The sequence below is a fragment of the Haliotis rufescens genome, unplaced genomic scaffold (genome assembly GCF_023055435.1).
Source record: "Haliotis rufescens isolate VD_foot unplaced genomic scaffold, xgHalRufe1.0.p SCAF_12, whole genome shotgun sequence".
Classification (NCBI taxonomy): Eukaryota; Metazoa; Mollusca; class Gastropoda; order Lepetellida; family Haliotidae; genus Haliotis; species Haliotis rufescens.
In genome coordinates this window covers 18702234-18727062 of record NW_025963802.1, presented here as the reverse complement: position 1 = coordinate 18727062, position 24829 = coordinate 18702234, and the positions used below count along the sequence as shown (strand labels likewise).

The following is a 24829-nucleotide window of genomic DNA, read 5'->3' as shown; positions in this document are numbered from 1 at the left end:
GAGTGAGTGAGTATGGTTTTACGCCGCTTTTAAAAATATTCCAGCAATATCACCACGGGGGACACCAGAAATGGGCTTCACACATTGTACCCATGTCGGGATCGAACCCGGGTCTTCGGCGTGACGAGCGAACGCTTTAACCACTAGGCTACCCGACCGCCCACCAACTCATTAAGTTTCGTATTTTTCTATATCTGATTGGTTTATTTCTATAAGTCACTGGAATCTCTCCATATTTAACTGAAATATTCCAATATCTGACTCGTATCTTCGTATAACTGACTTGAATCGTCCCATAACTAACTGGTATATTCGTATAACTGACTAGCATTTTCCTATAACTGACTGGTATCTTGGTATGACTGAACAACAGTGTAATCACGAATACCATTAATGAGTATTATGCGACAAGAAATTGGTTGGTTGGTTTGTTGCTTAACGCCGCACTCAGCAATATTCCAGCTATAAGGCGGCGGTTTGTAAAAAATTTAGTCTGGACCAGACAATCCAGAGATTAATATCATGAGCATCGATCCATGCAATTGGGAGCGATGGTATGCATCAACCAAGTCAGCGAGCCTGACCACCCGATCCCGTTTGTCGCCTCTTACAGGGCGTGTTACATTAAATTTTGTTATATGAAAGGTTTGTTCAAATATATGCGAATATATGAATAGTTTGTTGGCAGTGTTAAAAAAATGAATATTGTTTTGTTTGGATAATGCACAAGCGTAAATTTTGTGTGTATCAATAGTGAAAATGAATAGATTATTTGATGGTGCTCAGTGAATACACGGAGGATATAGCTGGAGGTAAAATAGATTGTTCTCAACCCCCACCCCCATACAAACCACATGGATACACCCCTCCCTCCCCCGGGCATGTTTATCCACTCCATATTGCCTTTGGATTCAGTTGTATTGAACACTACATTCAATGCAGTTAGGTAAAACTACACATTAACAATGACAAAAACACTATCTACATATCCAACAGGCACATATTCCTTCTTTGAAATGATACTGGGAACATGAAACAAAATCAAGCAATCGTACACAATAGTACAATGTAAACAATTTTAACTCTTTGCAAGATGTATTTCTGTGGCACAAAGAGATTGAGATTCCGTACAGGTGAGAAGGGTTAGTGCGAATACCTGAGCGGGCGTTTCTTCCGAGTCTTGGATAATCTTTGTTTCTTGAGTATAATTAGAAAACATAGCAGGTATTTTTTAAGGCTTATCTAGTGCATGCTATCATTGCACGGTATTGCTTTTGCGCATGAATTAATCATTAGCACTTAACAGTCTTATGACCTTTCAAGTCACGGCAGGCTGATTAGTTTCGTTTCAGTGGCTTTTATCTACACTGTACCTGGTCAGAAGTCGGGATTGGCTTGTTAACTCTCTACCTGCTACTGGGGCTGTAGTGTTGCATGTGGGTGTGCTCAATGTGTGAAGTCGGGACTGTCTACTGGGGCTGTAGTGTTGCATGTGGGTGTGCTCAGTGTGTGAAGTCAGGTCAGTCTACCTGCTACTGGGGCTGTAGTGTTGCAGGTGGGTGTGCTCAGTGTGTGAAGTCGGGTCTGTCTACCTGCAACTGGGGCTGTAGTGTTGCATGTGGGTGTGCTCAGTGTGTGAAGTCAGGTGTATCTACTGGGGCTGTAGTGTTGCATGTGGGTGTGCTCAGTGTGTGAAGTCAGGTCAGTCTACCTGCTACTGGGGCTGTAGTGTTGCTTGTGGGTGTGCTCAGTGTGTGAAGTCAGGTCTATCTACTGGGGCTGTAGTGTTGCATGTGGGTGTGCTCAGTGTGTGAAGTCAGGTGTATCTACTGGGGCTGTAGTGTTGCAGGTGGGTGTGCTCAGTGTGTGAAGTCAGGTCAGTCTACCTGCTACTGGGGCTGTAGTGTTGCAGGTGGGTGTGCTCAGTGTGTGAAGTCGGGTCTGTCTACCTGCAACTGGGGCTGTAGTGTTGCATGTGGGTGTGCTCAGTGTGTGAAGTCAGGTGTATCTACTGGGGCTGTAGTGTTGCATGTGGGTGTGCTCAGTGTGTGAAGTCAGGTCAGTCTACCTGCTACTGGGGCTGTAGTGTTGCTTGTGGGTGTGCTCAGTGTGTGAAGTCAGGTCTATCTACTGGGGCTGTAGTGTTGCATGTGGGTGTGCTCAGTGTGTGAAGTCAGGTGTATCTACTGGGGCTGTAGTGTTGCAGGTGGGTGTGCTCAGTGTGTGAAGTCGGGTCTGTCTACCTGCAACTGGGGCTGTAGTGTTGCATGTGGGTGTGCTCAGTGTGTGAAGTCAGGTCTATCTACTGGGGCTGTAGTGTTGCATGTGGGTGTGCTCAGTGTGTGAAGTCAGGTGTATCTACTGGGGCTGTAGTGTTGCATGTGGGTGTGCTCAGTGTGTGAAGTCGGGTCTATCTACTGGGGCTGTAGTGTTGCAGGTGGGTGTGCTCAGTGTGTGAAGTCGGGTCTGTCTACCTGCAACTGGGGCTGTAGTGTTGCATGTGGGTGTGCTCAGTGTGTGAAGTCAGGTCAGTCTACCTGCTACTGGGGCTGTAGTGTTGCAGGTGGGTGTGCTCAGTGTGTGAAGTCGGGTCTGTCTACTGGGGCTGTAGTGTTGCAGGTGGGTGTGCTCAGTGTGTGAAGTCAGGTGTATCTACTGGGGCTGTAGTGTTGCAGGTGGGTGTGCTCAGTGTGTGAAGTCGGGTCTGTCTACCTGCAACTGGGGCTGTAGTGTTGCATGTGGGTGTGCTCAGTGTGTGAAGTCGGGTCCGTCTACCTGCTACTGGGGCTGTAGTGTTGCATGTGGGTGTGCGCAGTGTGTGAAGTCGGGACTGTCTAGGTGCTACTGGGGCTGTAGTGTTGCATGTTGGTGTGCTCACTGCGTGAAGGGGTGATGGGGTCGGGCGATAATGGTGTTTGTGGTGCAGGTGGCGGTGGTATGAATCTTGTGTGGTGATGATGGATACTATGGTGGGATATGGGGGCATTGGGATTTGGAAATCATTGATTCTCTGCACAGAACCACAGACTGCGCTTCACACATGAAGCCTTGGATGACGGAGAGCAAACTGAAGCTGGACGATGACACAGCTGAGGCAATGTTAGTTGGCACAAAACATCTAGGAAACCATTCCATTTTCAGGAACAGTAGAAGATTTAGGGTCGGTTATTGATTCACATCTCTCAATGGATGCACAGGTTGACAATTGGAGTACGTCCTGTTATTACCACCTGAGATGTAATGGACAAATACGTCATCACCACAAATTCAGCGAAGATCCTTGTTCAGTCCTTGGTGGTCTAAAGACTAGATTATGCCAATAGTGTACTGTATGGAATCAATACATCTTCACTTCAAAAGCTTCAGAAGGAACAGAATACTGCAGCTCCAGATCTTCCTAATTCTCGCACTGCACTGACTGCCTGTTGAATTCCGAATCCAATATAAAGTACACCCCCACATACAAATGTCTACATAGTCAAGCATCCACCTGTCTGTCAAGTCTTATTCACTAGGACAACCCAAAGAGAACACTCCGATCACAAATCTCACAACAGCTGGCGATTCCTCATTACAAACTCAAAACCTACGGCTACAAGGCTTTCTGCACAATTGGTCCTCAACTTTGGAACAATCTTCCTCCTCAAATAAGACTATCACCCAGTTTGCATACTTTCGTATCTAATCTTAAGATGTATCTATTCAGGGAAGCTGATATTGTGTATGGACGCTAGCGCGGTACAAATACACTGTATTATTATCATAAACAGATCAAAATAAATAGATGCAGCAAAGAGGGTTTGGGTGATCCTGGCACAGTCCGACAGTTTGGTCAGGCTCATCATCAGCTCAGGTCCCTTTCCCCCTCTACACGCAGCACAGACAGCGAATGGGACTTCTCCCAGGAAGCGCTGCCTGGTCGAACCCATCCAAAAGGTTTCGGAAAATGTGAACATTCTCAAACACTGCAGCCTCCTGCATTACCCAGATTGTCAGAAGGGTTGTATTCCTGGCAGCAAACCCAGGTACTCGCCCAATGTCAGTCAACAGATTGGGAGGTACCAAACCTAAGGCAGTGGGGCAGAACAATGAGGAGTCGGACAACTTGGTACTTGGGATGCAAGCTTGACATTTCGAAAGCGGAGTGCGCATATATGCCATGTTATTCCTGAATATTGTCACATTTGTGTCAAAAGGGACAGAGAATTCAATGATATCAATGATTTCATTGTATTTATAAAAAAAGGACAAGATCAGGTTTGTTGGCCTGGATAAGTATGATGCTGTATTGAGGTCTATTCCAAAGAATGTTATATTCATCATTTTCCATGACGCCCTCTACATATTCCGGGTCGTACCATGGATGGGCCTCTGCGTCAAAACCACAAGCATGGCGAAGACAGTTATAAAATGATCATGCCACTCCATCATGTCGTTTAAGATAAAACTTGGCATCCAGTGACAATGTGTTGGACAGTCTCATTGAATTCATTGCATAATCTACATTTCATTATTACAATTTCATGCCAAATCACACATTGACGGTTTCGAGTGGGAAGTGACTGGTCCTGAGCAGCAAAACAGAAGGCCCTTTTTTCACTTTTCAGGCCAGCCGACTTCATCCAAACGAAGGACTCTGCAGGGTTGCTGATCTTCTCATCACACTGCACATAAACTCGATGCAGTGGTCGTTCAGAGTCTGGGCCGGTTCGATATGGCCCTTCGCTTGGTTGACACTTATTTCTGTACTGTCCAGCAGTACAGAACCATCAACAAAATCAACATTGACATTAAGATTAAGTCCCAGTTTTAGAACACTGAGGAATGTCTTGAGTATTGAGATGCTTCACAGAAGGATCATCAGACGAATAAATGTGTGCAAAAGTGCACAATGCAAATATATCATGAAGACCTCTACCTCAATCAAACCACGCCCCGCCCCATTATAATTGGTAAATACAAGCGATTGAGGGATGAGTGAGGGTGGGGGAATCTATTGTCTGACATGATTCTTATCATTATTAATCTGGAGCATGGACTATGGGACATACAATGGTGCATAGAGTCTGGTATCCATAGTATGAAAATGGAATATGTGGTATACTGTAAAGAATACGGTGTTTGGTTTATGGAGTATGGAGTTTGGTGTGTAATGTGAACTCAGGAGTATGGTGTACGGTGTATGGAATATGGTGTAAGGAGTATGGAGAGCGGTGTATGGAGTATGGCGTATAGAATACATTTGGGAACGGTGTATGGAGTATTAAATATGGAGTATGGTGTTTGACGTATGGAGAAAAAAACGAGTGCAGGGTTTGATATGTGGAGTGTGGAATGTGGAATGTGGAATGTGGAATGTGGAATGTGGAGTGTTGAATGTGTAGTTTTGAATGTGGAGTCCGGAGTGTGGAGTGTTGAGTGTGGATTGTTGAGTGTGGAGTGTGGAGAGTGAATTGTTGAGTGTGGAGAGTGAATTGTTGACTGTGGATTGTGGAATGTGGGGTCCGGAGTGTGGATTGTTGAGTGTGGAGTGTGGAGAGTGAATTGTTGAGTGTGGAGAGTGAATTGTTGACTGTGGAGTGTGGAATGTGGAGTGTTGAGTGTGGATTGTTGAGTGTGGAGTGTGGAGTGTGAGGTGCTGATGCGGGGAATAGTTTTGGTTCCTCTGAAACTCGTGTGTTCCCTTTGTAGAATTATAATTATTAAATCATATACATCTTGTATCGGGAACAATATGCTGGTCTATAGCTCATCCGTGTGTTAAATGGGGCTGCTGTCTGTTCTGTGTTGAGTGCAACATGACACCAGCCACCTGTCGTCAACACACATAGCATTGCATCATTCAATAGCTAAACTTGACTAAGTAGCCCATATGACAGTTGAAAAACGATCGGGGTTAGCATGAAAGACATTGTGAAAACATAACTAAAAATAACTGACCATTCTAACCAGCATCAATGAACGCCATTCTCGTTATGAAAAGCATTTTAGTTCTTGCGGAAACACTGAGTCTGGAAACTGGAAGCTACTTCTACGGTCAATGAATGGACATAGGGGGTCGACGGACTTCTCACTGTGAGCCCTGTGGCACGTAACGACGATTGACAGAAGTTGTCAACACAACATCTACACGATCATCCTTTGAATCCCTTACAACTCTCTGTGCAACACCTAGGCACCGGAAGCGTCGTGGTTCTTTCGGTCCTTCCTTGAACGTACTCAATTGAAATTGTTTTAACACACACTGACACACACACACACACCGACACCGATACAGACACAGACACACACACGTTTCTGTGTGACAAATGGCCACCGTGTCCGTTTGTTAGTTGTTTAACGATGCATTCAGCACTATTCCAGCAATATTTATCTGTAAATAATCGAATCTGCGGCTTTCAATATGTATTCGGTGATGGATAGAGCCTACACGTTTTGTTGAAGGTTGAGTGTGAATGGATGGATGTTTTACGCCGCAATCAGTAATATTCCATCTATGTCACAGCGGCCTTGGAATGGTCGGGTGGTTGATGGCATGAATGGCGATCCACGACGTCATGATGACACGCAAGGTCGCACTGTAACCGTGTTATGCATTTTTACGGGGTTTTATAACAAGCATGGGACATTTGAGACATATTCCGTCCCGAGAGGTTTCAAAATACAGCGCAAGAATGTATGTTTTTACGTCGCAGTAAACAATATCCGTTCATTATCACGCGGCCTATAAATTTGTCGAGTCCGGGCCGTGGTTTAGGGAGGGGATAATTAACGCCCAGCGCCGTCCGACCACCCCCGGATTTCAGTCAAGTTACAGATATGATATACATGAGTTTTGTTTGTTTGTTGTGTAACGCCGCAATCAACATTATTCCAGCTATATGACAGCGTTCTTACATAATCAAGTCTGGACCGAGAAAATCCAGTGATTGACATTATGAGCATCGGGTTACGCCGTCGGGGTACGATGACACGCCATCAACCAAGTCAGCGAGCCTGATCACCCGATACATGAAGTCACCTCTTACGACCAGCATAGCTTGCTGGTGTCCAATTCTAACCCATAATGTCCACAGGGTATGCATCTCCATGCGCCGTAAATTTAGATAAGATTATCAACAGGGACAGACACGATTTTCAAGAGGGACAGCCAGGAATGAGGTATTATTTATAGTGATTGTTACTAAATGATGGTTCTCGTTTCTCCAATACGGATTTTCAAGTCTTTATTATCCATGTCCTTATAGCGATGGCTGGGTTTGAATCCCATATTATGATCTCGCTCAGCAACATACCAGTTCCGAAAAGGTAGGGGCGGTAGGGTAGCCTAGTGGTTAAAGCGTTTGCACGTCACGCCAAAAACCCGGGTTCGATTCCCGACATGGGTACAATTTGTGAAGCCCATTTCTGGTGTCCCCCGCCGTGATATTGCTGGAATATTGCTAAAAGCGGCGTAAAACCATACTCACTCACTCCGAAATGGTAACAGTCAACGATTGGCGTCAACCTTGGCAAACCAAACCATTATGCTGACAAAACAAGAATCAGTCTCGGGGATGTTACACCCAACTCACTCACTCCAATACTGGCTCATTTACTTTGCCGTGGCAAGCACAACGGGAAACCTGACCAGCTACGGTTATTGCCAACTGTACACATAAGATGTTGGATGACATTGTCAAATGAGTATCGGATGGACAAAATGGCTAACGAGTATGGACAGCAATGGTGATGAATAACTGAAATCTAGACGATGACGTGTTCCAACGTAATGTGTTTTCCCCAAGTATTTCCCTAAGAAGAAACCGTATCAGTGTATATCAGATTCTATTAATTATAGACTTTCATCCTGACTTTTGGGGAAAAACAGGTATCTTTTACTTCCCACCCGTGCCCAATCAAACAACGAAGATGATAACATGTGCCAAACGTGTCCAATCTCTTTGACAAGAGTGTACAAGCCTGGCAATTACCCACCCCTTATCAATAAAGCATAACAATCTGGTATATATGGTGGAACGGATTGTGCAAGTGTGGAGGCTTAATAGACCAAGGGAGTGCCAGGTTAACTGAAATAAATCCTAACTCAATCGAATCACTTGCAGGCGTCTAAAATCGTTTCACTTTCTAAAGCCTATTGGTTATTAATGCAGTGAGACTGATTGATTATTTTCATATGTCTGTGAGAAAGTGCCCGTTGAGGAGTGTGGATGTTGTTCAAGTCGACAGGGGAGGCGTGTGCTGAATATAAACTCCAGGAGTGTCATCACTCATCTCAATCTACAGTGAACTGTCAGAACAGGTTCAAATGACTTCTATATTTGGCATGTGTGTAACTTAATTTGGCTAACTCGGTTTCTATTTTTGCAAATCAAGTTCATATTACCGACTCTTGCCGTCGCGGTGTTCCATCACCAGACGTTCCATCTACATAAAGATCAAAGTGACCCTGTCTAAGCTGACAACCTATTAAACAAACATATAATTAGATGGAGAAAGGGATAATTTTCTTCTCCTTTATCAATGTTCCAATTTGGAAATGTGGTTACCAGTTTGTAATATCGATCGCACTGCCCGTCTGTATGTAGAAATCCGTCAAAGTACCGATATTAATATACAGTGAAAAGACGAACTCTCTGTGTCCACATTTCGCTTAGGACGTTAAGATATTGCCCTAGCACAATCCGTATCTATAATATGTCCTAATTTCGTCACTCCGCTTGTCTCGAAGTACGGATAATTCTTTCATTCACGTTACTTCGAGTTGACGATGTTCCACTGCAAATATAATACTATTCGTGGTCTAGTGGTAAAGCGTCTGCCCGGAGAGCGGAAGGTCGGTGGTTTGATACTCAGTCGCGTCATACCAAAAGACGTTAAAAATGGTACTTGTTGTTACCCTGCCTGGCGCTCGGCATTGAGGGGATAAAACAAGAACTGGTCCGCTCGGAGTCAGTAGACTGTGTCTGTGTGGGGTATCCTGTTAAACTGAGGCATGGTATTTCGGTGGCCGAGCACTAAAGTACAAGCACACGCACGCACGCACGCACGCACGCACGCACACCTACACAAACACCTATGACCATATGACCTGACCGCATCTGATACGGATAATTCGTAATGTTTTATTTCATAAACTTTACAGATCTTATTGGCCAAAATGAACAACATCGGTATTTCCTCTATCCTGGTCTTATAAATTAATTCTTATCCAACCTGATGATGTAGTGGCCAGTTTCCTGCTCTACTTGAACCCAGCAGCATCTGCAGCTGCCACTGTACAGCATGGTCCCCTCATCAGCACACATCACCACCGAGAGGTACGGGAGAAATGCTCAGATAATCGTGATAAGGCTGGAGAGTGCTGACACAGAACTAAACTGGCGGTTACACTGGCCACTGGAGCTGCTTGTCCTTCCCTAGCCACACACAATTGGAACAAACTTCGACAGGTGACAGATATTTTGTCATGCGTCCTTCATCTACGTCCACACGTCCATGTCTCGGAGAACAGTTAATCCACCAATGGACTTAAAGTGCCGTTCATCAAAACCCATGGGGCCGGGTAAACCCCATATTAATCACTTTATGCTCTCATTTAAGCGTCTCCCTGTCCAAACCTTCACTACCTCTTGAAAGGTAACCACAAATGCCCCAGGCTTCAGTTGAGACACAACGTTTTATCACAGACAGAGGACGTCGGTCACAAAGTTACCATACATTGGGCACGTCGTAACGTTTAACCTGAATATTTCAAATACTTTTAAAATGTTCTGTGGAGTACATTTCGTTTTCCTTGCCGTTGTTTCAAACCTTAAGTAATTTACATCACGGGTTTCACCGTAATGCTTGTGGAAGGTGAGTGAGTGAGTTGGATTTAACGCCACTTTTAACAGTATTCCAGTTATATCACGGCGTGTCAGCTTTATGTGGGAGGAAAGCCCGAAGTGATGCAGGTCTCAGACGTTTAGCACTTCGGTGAAACCCACGAGCAGGGGTATGGTGCTGACAAACCTAGAAACATATTCGGGGCGAACCGGGATTCAAACCCACAATCATAATTTTTTTTGTGCCAAAGGGACGCAACACTGCACAACGAATTGCCTCGCCTAAGACGACATGGCCACCCTATTACCGCAACAGAATTAAGTGTGCCCAAGGGACGCTTGTGGAAGGACTGAAGTGATGCACACTTTAATATACAGTAAAGTATGTTTATAACGAACACGCTTATAACCAGCTGACGGATATAACGAGCTGATTTTTTTGTCCCGACTATTTGCTATAGTTATGCTGTATATATGCTTATAACGAACTACGGTTATAAAAAACTAAAGTTAGTGCTCCCTTCGAGTTCGTTATAACCGTAGTTTACTGTACTAGATTTTTACTAATATTGTGAAACCCAAACACATGCTCTGGTGCTCACAAACCCAAAAATTGTAATAAGGGCCAATAAGAGATTCGAACCTGCGTATCGTGGCGGCGCCTTAAGACGATTGAACCACCCGTACCCCTGTCCAATATATAACCAACGTACTCATGAATATAAATACAGACACACATGAATAAGATATCCTTTATGTTCGGCGGGCGTTATTGACGGGGAATACAAAGTTCGTCTATTTTATGAACATCTGCAGTGAACAATATGTGACTTTTTTTTTGCAATGATATTTGGATTTGTCGTCTTTTCGTCCTTTTTAACAAAGTTTCAGGAATGGAAAATATGAATTTGAATATATTTCGGACAAATAAATTGAATTTGAATATACATATTATATCAGCCAGGGCGCCATCCTAGGACCCGCTGTAAATAATGCATATCCCTCATTCGTTCTATGCATAAGTTATTGCCGAATAACCCGGTTAAATATAGGCCGTAAAATATATTTTTTGTTCGTAGGAATACTGTTGCAATATAATAACAAACTCATGCCAAATATTTAAATACACAATTAATATTTGTAAAAATTATGATTGTGGGTTCGAATCCCGGTTCACGCCGATTATGTTTCTATGTTTGTCAGAACCATACCCGTGCACAAAAGTGGTAACCGCCTAAGACCAGCATCACTTTTTCCTCCCACATGAAGCTAACACGCCGTGATATAAATGGAATATTGTTAAATGCAGCGTTAAACTCACTCATTAGATCAGGCGCAGTTACGTCAAACAAATAGTCAGTGTGAGTGGCCTTACTTATATTAAGAACTCAGATATATGTCACTTCCTGTAATACGGCACCGAGAACTGCCAACCGTAATGATTTGATCGACCCGCAACACAATATTTCTAACATGTGCCTTCTCTCTATGCAAGAAACATTTAATATGCAAAAAAATGATTAGAAGTCTAGACTACTGAGAGAGCTTTCAGCTGGTATGAGAACAATCATATTAGAAAACTGACACGCTTTGGTATATTGATTGGCAGGTCTATATTCACTGATATGAGTGGTTGGTAGAGTAACACATATGCTGGTGACAAGACAGGGTTCTTGACACACAGAAAACGTTATCTTTACACATGGATTGCGTTCTTGCCAGACATCAAGTACACATCGGTATATTTTCTTTGAAATTATCAGTAACTTTGAACATCTTGCTTTACACACAAACGTTCAATTTAAAGAGGAACGATGTTCATGGTCTGGAAATCATTCCCAGTCAAGGTCTAGACGTCGTAATTAGTTTTTTATGAGAAACTGACACACTGTTAACACGTTCCTAGAATTTGATTTAGCAGTGAAGCAAAGTGGTGTTTGAAAGATCTGAATCAAACTTGCTGGGAATGTAATCCTAGGAACCTAGTCCTATTTAACTGATTGAGTATGTCTTTACTCCGCCTTTGGCAGTATTCCACCATTATTAGGGCGGGGACAGTAATACTATATACTATGTGGGAATCAAACCCGGTCTTCGGCGTGACTTCGAACGCTTTAACCACTAGCCTACCCCACAACCCTAGTCCTCTTTAAACTACGACTGAGACTTGTTTGATTACTCCTTGGAGTCCCTTGATTTAATATTATTGGGTGTTGTTGACAAGTGGACACAAAAATGGTCATGAACCATAACAGAAATACTTTATTATAGTCGAACTCTTCATTCATTCTCGGACATTTCCTGAGGTCTTCTTAGTTATGACCTCCTTGTCAAAGCGAATCAGAAGCATATCACGTGCTTAGCTGAATAATCACTATTCTATTGCTATCCCCGATCCTTATCTTCCTTCGAGACGAAACAAACACGCATAACAACCTATCAAACGTCTGTTCTGGACAATCATTGTTTCTCTTAGGTATTTTCCCTGTCAAATGATTTGCCTATACAGCGCCCCCCTGCTGAGATCAAAGGGAGACAAATCGTTGAATGAGAGACAAAGCAGCTAACACTTGAGTAAGTCTGTCATTCCCGAGTTGGCCTGTCCACAAGACGGGGTAATTAGCACATCCACCCTTACGGCAAGTCTGCCATCTCGAAAGCTTTGATGTGACCAATAAAGGAGGACTTACTTGCCACAATGCAAGTTATTTGTGTCTGGGACTCGGCTACTAAAATCCCGAGCAATGCCATCAAAAATATGTGGCACTGCAATAAACGTCCCCGCGGAGCGCATGCTGTCGCTGCCACAGGTGCGACGACCGGCTGAGTGCAGATGCGACAGACACCAAGGAATCATTCCCTATATCCGTGGCCAGGGCTCGTGTACTCAACAAGAACAAAACAACAACCCGCGTGTGTGTTCCAGGGCAAACTTGGTTCACAGTATCTCATGCTTGACGCCTCGCGAGTATTCCAGTGCAGAATAGGTCCCAAGTATCCCATGCTTGATCCTCATACTGGATTAGAATACGTCCCAAGTATCCTGTCTCTGACACCCCGTGGATGCTTTACACCCTGCGTCTATACCGGGACAGAATAGGTTCCCAGTAACCCATGCTTGACACCCTGCGTCTATCGGAGCAGAATAGGTTCCCAGTAACCCATGCTTGACATCCTGCGTCTATACCGGGGCAGAATAGGTTCCCAGTAACCCATGCTTGACACCCTGCGTCTATACCGGGGTAGAATAGGTTCCCAGTAACCCTTGCTTGACATCCTGCGTCTATACCGGGGCAGAATAGGTTCCCAGTAACCCATGCTTGACACCCTGCGTCTATACCGGGGTAGAATAGGTCATCAGTGCCCAATGCTTGACACCCTGCGTCTATACCGGAGCAGAAGAGGTCATCAGTATCACATGCTTGACACCCTGCGTCTATACCGGAGCAGAATAGGTTCCCAGTAACCCATGCTTGACACCCTGCGTCTATACCGTAACAGAATAGGTTCCCAGTAACCCATGCTTGACACCCTGCGTCTATACCGGGGCAGAATAGGTTCCCAGTAACCCATGCTTGACACCCTGCGTCTATACCGGGGCAGAATAGGTCATCGGTGCCACATGCTTGACACCCTGCGTCTATACCCGAGCAGAATAGGTTCCCAGTAACCCATGCTTGACACCCTGCGTCTATACCGGGACAGAATAGGTTCCCAGTAACCCATGCTTGACACCCTGTCTCTACACCGGGACAGAATAGGTTCCCAGTAACCCATGCTTGACACCCTGCGTCTATACCGGGGCAGAATAGGTTCCCAGTAACCCATACTTGACACCCTGCGTCTATACCGGGACAGAATAGGTTCTCAGTAACCCATACTTGACACCCTGCGTCTATACCGGGGCAGAATAGGTCATCGGTGCCACATGCTTGACACCCTGCGTCTATACCGGGGAAGAATAGGTCATCAGTGCCACATGCTTGACACCCTGCGTCTATACCGGGGCAGAATAGGTCATCAGTGCCACATGCTTGACACCCTGCGTCTATACCGGGACAGAATAGGTCATCAGTGCCACATGCTTGACACCCTGCGTCTATACCGGGGCAGAAGAGGTCATCAGTGCCACATGCTTGACACCCTGCGTCTATACCGGAGCAGAATAGGTTCCCAGTAACCCATGCTTGACAGCCTGCCTCTACACCGTGACAGAATAGGTTCCCAGTAACCCATGCTTGACACCCTGCGTCTATACCGGGGCAGAATAGGTTCCCAGTAACCCATGCTTGAAACCCTGCGTCTATACCGGGGCAGAATAGGTTCCAAGTAACTCATACTTTACACCATGGGTATGCAGGTACGAAGGCTGATAATAACAATGACAATATAGTTATCCTCTCTACAGACACAATTTGAGACCAGACACTGATAATAAGCATTTTTTTCTGTAATAATCCTTATTATTAGGTATTCTTCCCACAACTTCCATGAGAAGAAAGGGTGATTGAATGTTTTACGCCAGTTAGCAATATTCCAGCGGGACACGACGGGACAGACAAACCAGTGGCTGAGAGAATGAACATCTCCCACACCACTGGGGCACGACGACTCACAATCAGTCAAGTCACCGAGTCTGATCACGTGACTAGCCTCTTACGACAAGCTAGGGGTACTTATTTGTCCTCGGAATTCTGGGACATACTGGGGTGAAATGGGGTTTGGAGTCGCGTCCAAGATTATGGCACTTATATTGCGACGTGCATGCGTGTGTGTCCTGAATAATGCCGACTTAATAGTGCTGGCCCACTGTGATACTATGCCGCAGTTTAACATGAATACACCACTCCGACACAGTATACTGACTCCGAGCCGGCCAGTCCTTTGCGAGCCCCTTAATGCAGAACACAACAAGAAGTACAATCTCATAACGGCTTTTGCTATGACACGGCCGGGGATCGAATCCTCAATCTTCCGCTCTCCGGGCGGAAGCTCTACCACTAGACCACGGAGGCGGTCTAGAAATATGACGTTCTGTTCGTAACCAAACGCTGACAATAAGACTCCAGAAAGAAATACTCTCTAATTACGTGGACATTCTGGGCAATAACGGCTTCTTTAGGGTTGATGATCAAACCGTTCCTTCTGCTCAGCCATCTGGAAAGGCTAAAAGCTTTGAAACGTCAATTCCGATTGAAGAGTTTGATATCTTGCAAGCGTTCTAATACTTAACTCTTGTCTCTTGTAAAGCAACTCTCTGAATGTGCTATGAAACATCTGAAGGACATTTACTTCCGGTAAGACTTCCGGTTCCGTCGTTTGTCACAATGAGTGACACGACACAGAGCAGATTGCTGGCTTCTTGCTGACAATACAACTGACAGAGCGAAACCTGCATGACTGTCGCCTAATAATGTTCACATTGCGACATCCCAGAAGCTGCAATGTTCCTGACAATGGAAATCAAGATGAAAGACGGAGCTGATGTCCCCATCCTTTCATCTTTCCATCGACAAAACAGATGAGAAAAGCTTTCATGTGATGAGTGAAGTAATTCGAGCCTCACACTTACAGATGAAATAGTGGTTGCAAACTTACAAGACAGATGCGTTTCCAAAGGTTAACGGCAGAACAACCTATATAATGTAGTTATTCAAAGTAAGTGAGAAAGTTGTTTTAAGTCGACTTTGAACGTTTCAGATATGTCACAGCGTGGCAGGCTAATGTTGGTGAAAGAACATGTGATGTGCAGGTCGTTTGAGTTTATCATTTGAAACTCACGAGCAGGAATAATGTGCGGATAGACAAAGGGTAATCTTTACTTTACGACTAGCGGATCCCAGTTCCGTGTTATCAGGCAGAGCAATATTCACTTCGGGTCGCAGGGAACGAGATGCGAGGCACAGCAATATTCACACCGAGTTGCCAGGCAAAGCAATATTCACCTCGGATTGCCAGGGAACGAAATATTCTCTTCGTGGTGCGAGGAACAAAATATTCACAGCGAGATGCCAGGGAACGCAATATTCCCATCGTGATTCCAGAGAAGGCGATATTCACATCAAGATGCAAGGAAAACAGTATTCACCTCGATATGTTTGGGAACGCGAATTCACCTCGAGTTGCCAGGCAAAGCAATATTCACATCATGATTCCAGAGCAAGCGATATTCACATAGAGATGCCAGGGAAAACAATATTCACATCGAGTAGCCATACCTTAGACTCCACGCATAACGAAATCAACTGTAACAGTCGGATAGGACTAGCACGTGATCCACCCCAGGTATATCCGGGTTGGAATTTGTCTTCAGCAGCCCATGCTTGTCGGGATCGGGTGGTCAGGCTAGCTGACATGGTTGATGCATGTTATCGTATCCCAATTGCGTAGTTCGGTGCTTATGATGTCAATCGCTGGATTGTCTGGTCCAGAGTCGATTATTTACAGACCGCCGTCATACAGATGGGATATTGTTGAGTGCGGTGATAAACAATCAAAACCAAAACGCTGATAGAAAGCCATCATTCCAATCAGGGACTTATCTTTCTGGTTATATGCCCACACAACTATTCGTTGAGCGGCTTAAAGTAAGAAATGATTGAGTATGGTTTTATGCCATTTTAGCAATATTCCAGGAATATTACGACGGGGGATCCCAGGACAACTTTAAACTACATCGATATGACAGCAATATTGACATAATGACATTAAATGTAAATATATACTTTACAAGGTTTTCTTTTCATCGGTTAACCTGGATATAAGACACGGGAAATAATGAACGTATGTTCAACTTTCTATTACATCCTGCTGTTTCCCATTGGCCGTAGGGTCACCCGCACATGTGAATTACGTCAGGGACCAGCAGTGATGTACTACCGTATTCTTTGACACAATTCTGGATACCAGTCATTTCCATAATTAGACTTTAACCTGTGTGGTCACGATCACTGTTAACACAACAAATCGAAATTTCATATATTTGTTGTACTTTTATACGATTAGCAAAACCATGACACAAGTGAGTGGGCGAGCGAGTTGGGTTTGGCGCTGCTTTTAACAGTATTACAATTATATCACGGCGTGTCTAGATCTGTTTATTGGGGGAGGGAATCCCGGAGTGATGCAATATTAGGTTCCTGGCGTGCCCAAGGGACGCAACTCTGCACAGCAAATTGTGGCGCCTTAGACGACAGGGACACCCGTTCTCCAAGAACATTGGAGGCCCAATAGAACATTAAATATGTGAAACCCCTGGTAAACGTAAGACAACCTCATCGGAGCAGGGATTTTAACGTCCAAGAAATAAACAAGAACTTAACCGAGATTCTTTAAAATTAGATACATTGATCAATCCTCTAAAAATCAAGAACGTTTAGTGGAGTTTTTTTCTACTACAAAGAACACTAACCGAGCCTCATTAAATTCAGGAACAATGATCCTGATTATTACAGAGAACATTAGGTGAATTCCTTCAGAATCAAGAACGTTCAGAAAGCATGACTGTTAGGAGACGTGTCATCCTTTCGACCTTCTACTAAAAAAATAGTCAGCATGAGTCCGAATGGAAACTTTTCTAACTTTATTTGTGACAGTGGCATTAGGTTTGTTCCGGTTTGTTTTCGAATACTATTTTCTTGCAACGTAAACTGTCAAACACTGGTGGATAAGAAGTTTTGTGGAAACCCTTTTATGTGTGATGTTTTAAAATGTCTTTAATCGTTGGAATTTCCGTGGCTAGAAGATTAAACATTACTGAGGACGGTAGGCTTTGTGTGGAGTGAGTGGTGTTAAACTGCTTGTTCCAGTAACTACACGGTGTATCAGCTTCCCGTGGGGGGAAAACCCAAAGTGATGCACGTCTAAGACGTTTACCATTTAGGAGAATTCGCCCAGCCTGCGTATGTTGCCGACAAACCAAGGATCAGCGCCTATTCCACGAACATTGAGTTCTAGCGCAACAAAGGCACGCAGCTATGTAGCGATTGGAAGGCCTCTCGCTTCACGTGATCACCGTGGTGTGGAAATTTAAGAAAGGAAGAATGTCATACACATCAGCCGATTAAGAGATGCCCGTTGACACGAAATATTTTGTATTTTTGTGTAATTTTTAATTTCCATGGAAACAAGATTACATAATTCCAGTGGGAAATTGAACTATGGTACAAGAGCGACAAGTATCTTACAAAAATAACTTGAGAATTTAATTTAATCACAATTTTTATCGTAAATGGTAAATTATTTATACTTCTATCAAATCCTATCAGATGTAATTCATTTCAAATGCCAAGGTCTCTGTTAATTTCATTTACTATCCAAAGTTGAGTGAAACTGTTCATAAAGTATTTTCAGAAAGTATGGTTTTACGCCGCTCTTAAAAATATTCCAGCAATATCACGGCAGGGGACACCAGAAATGGGCTTCACACATTGTACCCATGTCGGCAATCCATCCCGGGTCTTCGGCGTGACGTGCGAACGCTTTAACCACCAGGCTACCCGACCGCCCCGTCTCTTTGAGAGAATGCGTAGGTGATACACGAGTACATGGATGTCCCCATGGCAGGCTTCTGATTTTTGGATGACTTCAGTTTGAAAATTCCGGAATTTTACATCATATTTGACACAAAAATACTATCCAGGACGGTCTATCTCGTGCATGAAGTTTCTGATTTCAACAAACGGTCAGGTAAACATGCATTGACAATAACTCATAAAAGATTTTTGAACAAGGTGATGAAGAACATGTGACGTAATGATACTACCGCACACGCGTCACACACACACACGCACGCGTCACACACACACGTCAAAAGGTCACACACACACACACACACACACACACACACACACACACACACACACACACACACACACACACACACACACACACACACACACACAATATTAATGCCGCCATTGGTCAATTGATTACTCAGGACAAGTTTGTTTGTTGTTTAACGCCGCACTCAGCAATATTCCAGCTATATGACGGCGGTCTGTAAAATGATCGAGTCTGGAACAGACAATCCAGTGATTGACATCATGAGAATCGATCCTCGCAATTGGGATCGATGACATGTATCAACCAAGTCAGCGAGCCTGACCACCCGATCCCATTAGTCGCCTTTTACAACAAGTATAGTCGCCTTTTACGGCAAGCATGGGTTGCTGAAGACCTATTCTACCCAGGATCTTCACGGGTCCTCAGGACAAGTATAATGTATTCAAGAAAATTATGGAATTTAAGAAGGCTGGTCAGTATGTGAGTATTGTGCACGCCCGCGTTTAACAATATTCCAACAATATCAAGTTTGGGGTTCACAAATCTTACCCATGTGGGTATCGAACTCGTGTACCGACGAACAAAGGCTTTATCCAGCAGGCTGCCCAAAGAGTCCTGAGCTTACTCTTTTCCATTTGCGCCTCTTTCGGTGGATAATCGAGACTGGTTGTTCTCTGGCTTTGACGTTTTTATAAATTATAATAAGTGAAAAGGTTTTCCCCAAAAAAACAAGTATGTACCTCTCAGCAGTAAATTAATTGAGACCTATGGAACATTGGGACTTGGCACAATTAATCAACACTGGAATGGTAAGAGTGACAACAGGATTTGTTGTCCTTTCTCCTCGTGAAGAATCCGCTTCAGGGATGGTTTCGCAAAGCGATGATAGAGCTACAAATGCCGTAGGTCTATGTTAAATCATAGCTCCAGCTCGACTCGCTTGGTATACGGGTCCACTACTGATGAGAGGTATAACGTTCCTTAGCATAGGGCGTGTTTCAAACTTAGCATATTTTAGATGACATCAGATGGTTGCTCGGGCAATTTTAAATGTTATCAAAATAAGTTCTCCTGCGTCGTGTACAAATGCATGTGGATTATTTTGTTATCCTTTCTCGTAATTGCTATCACTAGACCATCAACACAACCCGCCTCTAACTCCTCTATTTGTCCCCCTCTTTTTTTTATCAACTCCTCTCTATTTCCCTCTCACTCTCTCTATCTCCATCCTCCTTTCAATTCGTCCCTGTCTCTTTCCATCCCACCCCCCTCCCTCATGATCTCTCCTTCTCTCCACCCCCCTCTTACTCCCCTGTATTTATCCCCTGTCTTTCTACCCCCCCTTTTCTCCCTCCATCACGCTCTCTCTTTCTCCCCACCCTCCTTTTACTCCTCTGTATTTATCCCCTCTCTTTCTATCCCCTTCTCTCACTCCCCTCCCCATTTCCTCACCTCCACTCGGTTTGGTTCGACACACTACCAGCAAAAAAAGTCTTTCCGAAACATGCCGAAGCGGTGACGACGAAAACAATCGGAACGTACCAGTATGCTCTCGGCAATGAAAACCAAACAGCTGCGTTTGTCCATAAAACATTACTTATATCATATTTTACATTTTTCTCCAGTTCCATGATTATGGACGTGTCGGTTCAGTTCCTACAGTAACGATGACAACGCAATGCTGAGGCAGGAATACAGTTATGATTTACAGCCATTTCATCGTTTATCCTGATATTTCGAGATTACTCTGCGTATCTGCATTGTTTAGTTAGAGGAGCGATGAACCCATACCGTTACCGGCATTGATGACGAGATTGGCTCCCCAGTCTATGTAATTTGACATGATGTATCTCGTCCTACTCACGATAACGACGCACTCCCACCGAGCGCTCACCTTCAAAATAACCTCATTAGACAGCCCAACGCTGCGCAACAACTCAGGTATTTAAAGAAACAAACAAGCTCATAATATCTTAAAAAGTGCGAGCTTTGACAAAAAGTTCTGAAGACATTCACAACAGGCGTGATTCCAAATGTGCACAACTGTTGAAGCACAGGATGAAGTGCAGGGCGGGGCGGATATGAGGTGTGTGGGGGTGGGGGTGGAGGTTTGCTCTATCCGAGATATTGCCATATTGTCTCCAAAAGTAAAGTTATTGCCATGTTACGAATAGATTGCCAATAGAAAGAGCGGATGCATATTGAATATAATAAAGGGTTGTACAATCGGTATTCCAAACAATTTTCATGTATTCGTGATAATATCCTACTCAAAAGAAGTTGAGGACGACCCGATTCTTTCATATTACAATAGTTAATCTGTCATTGCATGACATGGTGTTGGACGTGAAACGTGAACTGTCATGACAGATTAGCTATGGAAATATGAAAGAATCGGGTGCCCCTAACGACGTTTGAGTAGTATGCAATGGTGGCCATAGTGTAGCCAGGTCTGTGAGCTGGAGAGTTTCTGTAAGGTGAGGTGAAATTGAGTTTTACGTCGCGTCCAAGATTATTGCACTTATATAGCGACGTGCATGTACGTGTGTGTGTTTGTGTGGCTGCTTGTGCTAGTCCGGACTGATGCCGATTTATAGTGCTAGCTCACTGAGATACCATGCCGCAGTTTAACATGAATACCCCACTCAGACACAGTATACTGACTCCGAGCCGACCAGTCCTTGTTTTAGCCCCTTAATGTCGAGCGCCAGACAGGGTAACAACAAATACCATCTTTTAACGTCTTTTGATATGACGCGGCCGGGGATCGAACCCCGGACCTTCCGCTCTCCGGGCGGACGCTCTACCACAAGACCACGGAGGCGGCCGTTTCTGTAAGGATGTAATTAAGTCTATCAAATGTATCTGAAAGAGCGGTAGAAAACATTCATTTGGTAGTTTTTTTTCTAAACCATGTGTGTTCTATATCGTTATTACATTCATGTACTGAATATACTTTAATAATCACAAGCGGTGACATAAAAAACCCGTTAAGTAAAGTCATTGAACTTTGGACTGTTAAGTTTAACAAACGAAACACTGAAGATCAGTGACAGGCTACTAGACTAAAATCTAGTCTCTGAAATGAACATATCGTACATAAAAAAAACAGTTGTTCAGTTATCTTAATAAAAAATATAATAAAAAGGAGCCCAGTGACTCTCTTCATTTTCAGATATCAGATTTCCTAATACTGCAGTGATCTAGACTTGCCAAACATTATAGACTTGCATGGGCTGTATTCGATATATATTTGTATCAGGGTCTGTAAGACAGACTAACAGGCTACATGAAACCTCCCCAATAGTGTGATGTCTACATAGTTTATTTTCCCGTGCGCTTTTTAACAATGTGTTGTTTCCTGATATCCCCGGTATATATCCACTAGGTTTATTTTACATAATTGAGTGAGTATGGTTTTACGCTGATTTTAGCAATATGCCAGCAATATCACGACTTAGGACAATAGAAATGGGCTGAATCCAACCCAGGTCTTCGGCGTGACGAGCGAACGCTTAAACCACTGAGCTACCCCACCGCCCCATTTTTGCACGAAGGTAAGTTAAGTGTGGAGGTAATATATAAAAAAAATATTATATATATATTAAAACTGTGTTCAATCTTACTCCATTTATTTAATTATTATTATATTGTGCCTGAGGTGAGGTGAAATTGGGTTTAACGTCGCGTCCAAGATAATTGCACTTATATAGCGACGTGCATGCACGTGTATGTGTGTGTGTGGCTGCTTGTACTAGTCCGGACTGATGCCGATTTATAGTGCTAGCTCACTGAGATACCATGCCGCAGTTTAACATGAATTCCCTGCTCAGACACAGTATACTGACTCCGAGCCGACCATTCCTTGTTTTAGCCCCTTAATGCCGAGCGCCAGACAGGGTAACAACAAGTACCATCTTTTAACGTCTTTTGAAATGACGCGGCCGGGGATCGAACCCCGGACCTTCCGCTCTCCGGGCGGACGCTCTACCACAAGACCACGGAGGCGGCCGTTTCTGTAAGGATGTAATTAAGTCTATCAAATGCATCTGAAAGAGCGGTAGAAAACATTCATTTGGTAGTTTTTTTTCTAAACCATGTGTGTTCTATATCGTTATTACATTCATGTACTGAATATACTATAATAATCACAAGCGGTGACATAAAAACCCCGTTAAGTTAAGTCATTGAACTTTGAACTGTTAATTTTTTTAAAACGAAACACAGAAGATCAGTGACAGGCTACACGAAACCTCCCGAATAGTGTGATGTCTACATAGTTTATTTTCCCGTGCGCTTTTGAACAATATGTTGTTTCCTGATATCCCCGGGATATATCCACCAGGTTTATTTTACATAATTGAGTGAGTATGGTTTTACGCTGATTTTAGCAATATTCCAGCAATATCACGACGGAGGACAATAGAAATGGGCTGAATCCAACCCAGGTCTTCGGCGTGACGAGCGAACGCTTAAACCACTGAGCTACCCCACCGCCCCATTTTTGCACGAAGGTAAGTTAAGTGTGGAGGTAATATATAAAAAAATATTATATATATATTAAAACTGTGTTCAATCTTACTCCATTTATTTAATTATTATTATATTGTGCCTGAGGTGAGGTGAAATTGGGTTTAACGTCGCGTCCAAGATAATTGCACTTATATAGCGACGTGCATGCACGTGTATGTGTGTGTGTGGCTGCTTGTACTAGTCCGGACTGATGCCGATTTATAGTGCTAGCTCACTGAGATACCATGCCGCAGTTTAACATGAATTCCCTGCTCAGACACAGTATACTGACTCCGAGCCGACCATTCCTTGTTTTAGCCCCTTAATGCCGAGCGCCAGACAGGGTAACAACAAGTACAATCTTTTAACGTCTTTTTGTATGACGCGGCCCGGGATCGAACCCTGGACCAGAGGCGACTATTATGATCGGGTGGTCAGGCTCGCTGATGGATGTCACCGTATCCCAGGTGCGTAGATCTATGCTCATGTTAATTATGATGAGGTCCTGATAAACCATAAACGGATCCCGGATAAACTGCTCAAAATGAATGAGTGCAAAACTTTCTAAATAGTAAACTCATATAGACGTAAATGTAAAAAGTCCACACCCTAAAGGAAGCTCAAAACGCAATATTATTATCCCGGTCAATGGATCAGTGTGCACTGGATTTTCATTCTCAGCTCCCTGGGGAGTATTCAACTCTGTATTTGTTTGGAATATTAAGTTTCCGGATTAAAAGGGTTCCGATGTACGATTCGTGAAATCATGTGTCCGGAGTCACCAGGGCCCATTTTATTACAGGTTCTATACAAGATTCAGGTCACTGACCGAATTGCATGCTAAACAGATCGCTGACCGCATGGCCCATCTGGTCATGGCCACGTTGTCATATGTAGCACTAGAATGAGGGTGATGGTCCACACATTGATAATATCTCCACAATAATTCGGCTATTTTCAGCACATTCCACATTCTTCCCCAGTGCTGATGACATTAACACATACGCAGCAAGAAAGGCGTATCGTCTTTGTCAGATCTAGATCCGGTGTCTCGAGACACGTGCAACACCGTTCTCCAACGCGTTATCAATAAACCCGGACCTAAAGAAATCTTTTTCATTCACCATAGAACGGAATAGGGCCTGTCGTAATATTCTGTCGATTTCCTCAAAGGACATAATTGAATTTTCCTTGAAATAGTTCTGTTTGATAAAAGAGCAGTTGTGCCTGCTATAACGTAAATCAATAGCATTTATTAAACTGTCACTTAATTACTACAACATAGTTTGTCATATTACTGTCGAGATCTAAATGTATGAGATGGAGCCACCATGCACATGAACTATATACACCTCTGAACAGTGGACTCCCGTTAGTTCGGAAACATCGATTTACGGACGTATACTCAAGTAAGGAAAGTCTAAAGATATACAAAGAACTTCCGAACTAAAGATCTGTTAATCTAAAGAATTGGCTTATCCAGATTATATCTCAGCGACTGGTACCGCCTGGACGAAAGAGATTTCACGTAATATTGAAATTAAATACACTCACCCATACCGCAATATATTCAAATATTGGGTCAATGTTTTTGTTATTCCTGGGGCAAGGAACATTGTTTCCTGTAGTTATATCATAAACAACAAGAGCATCGCCTTGTATGGGAGCACTGCAACTTGTATGCTACAAGAACCAGGGGGCAGGGG

At 43.7% G+C, this 24829-nt stretch overlaps 1 protein-coding gene across 13 annotated transcripts in view; it reads right to left on the bottom strand.

Moving 5' to 3' along the window:
- LOC124145661 (5-hydroxytryptamine receptor 4-like) overlaps nt 1-24829 on the bottom strand; it is a 123431-nt gene that overhangs the window by 22657 nt on the left and 75945 nt on the right. The gene's annotated exons all lie outside the window — the stretch shown is intronic.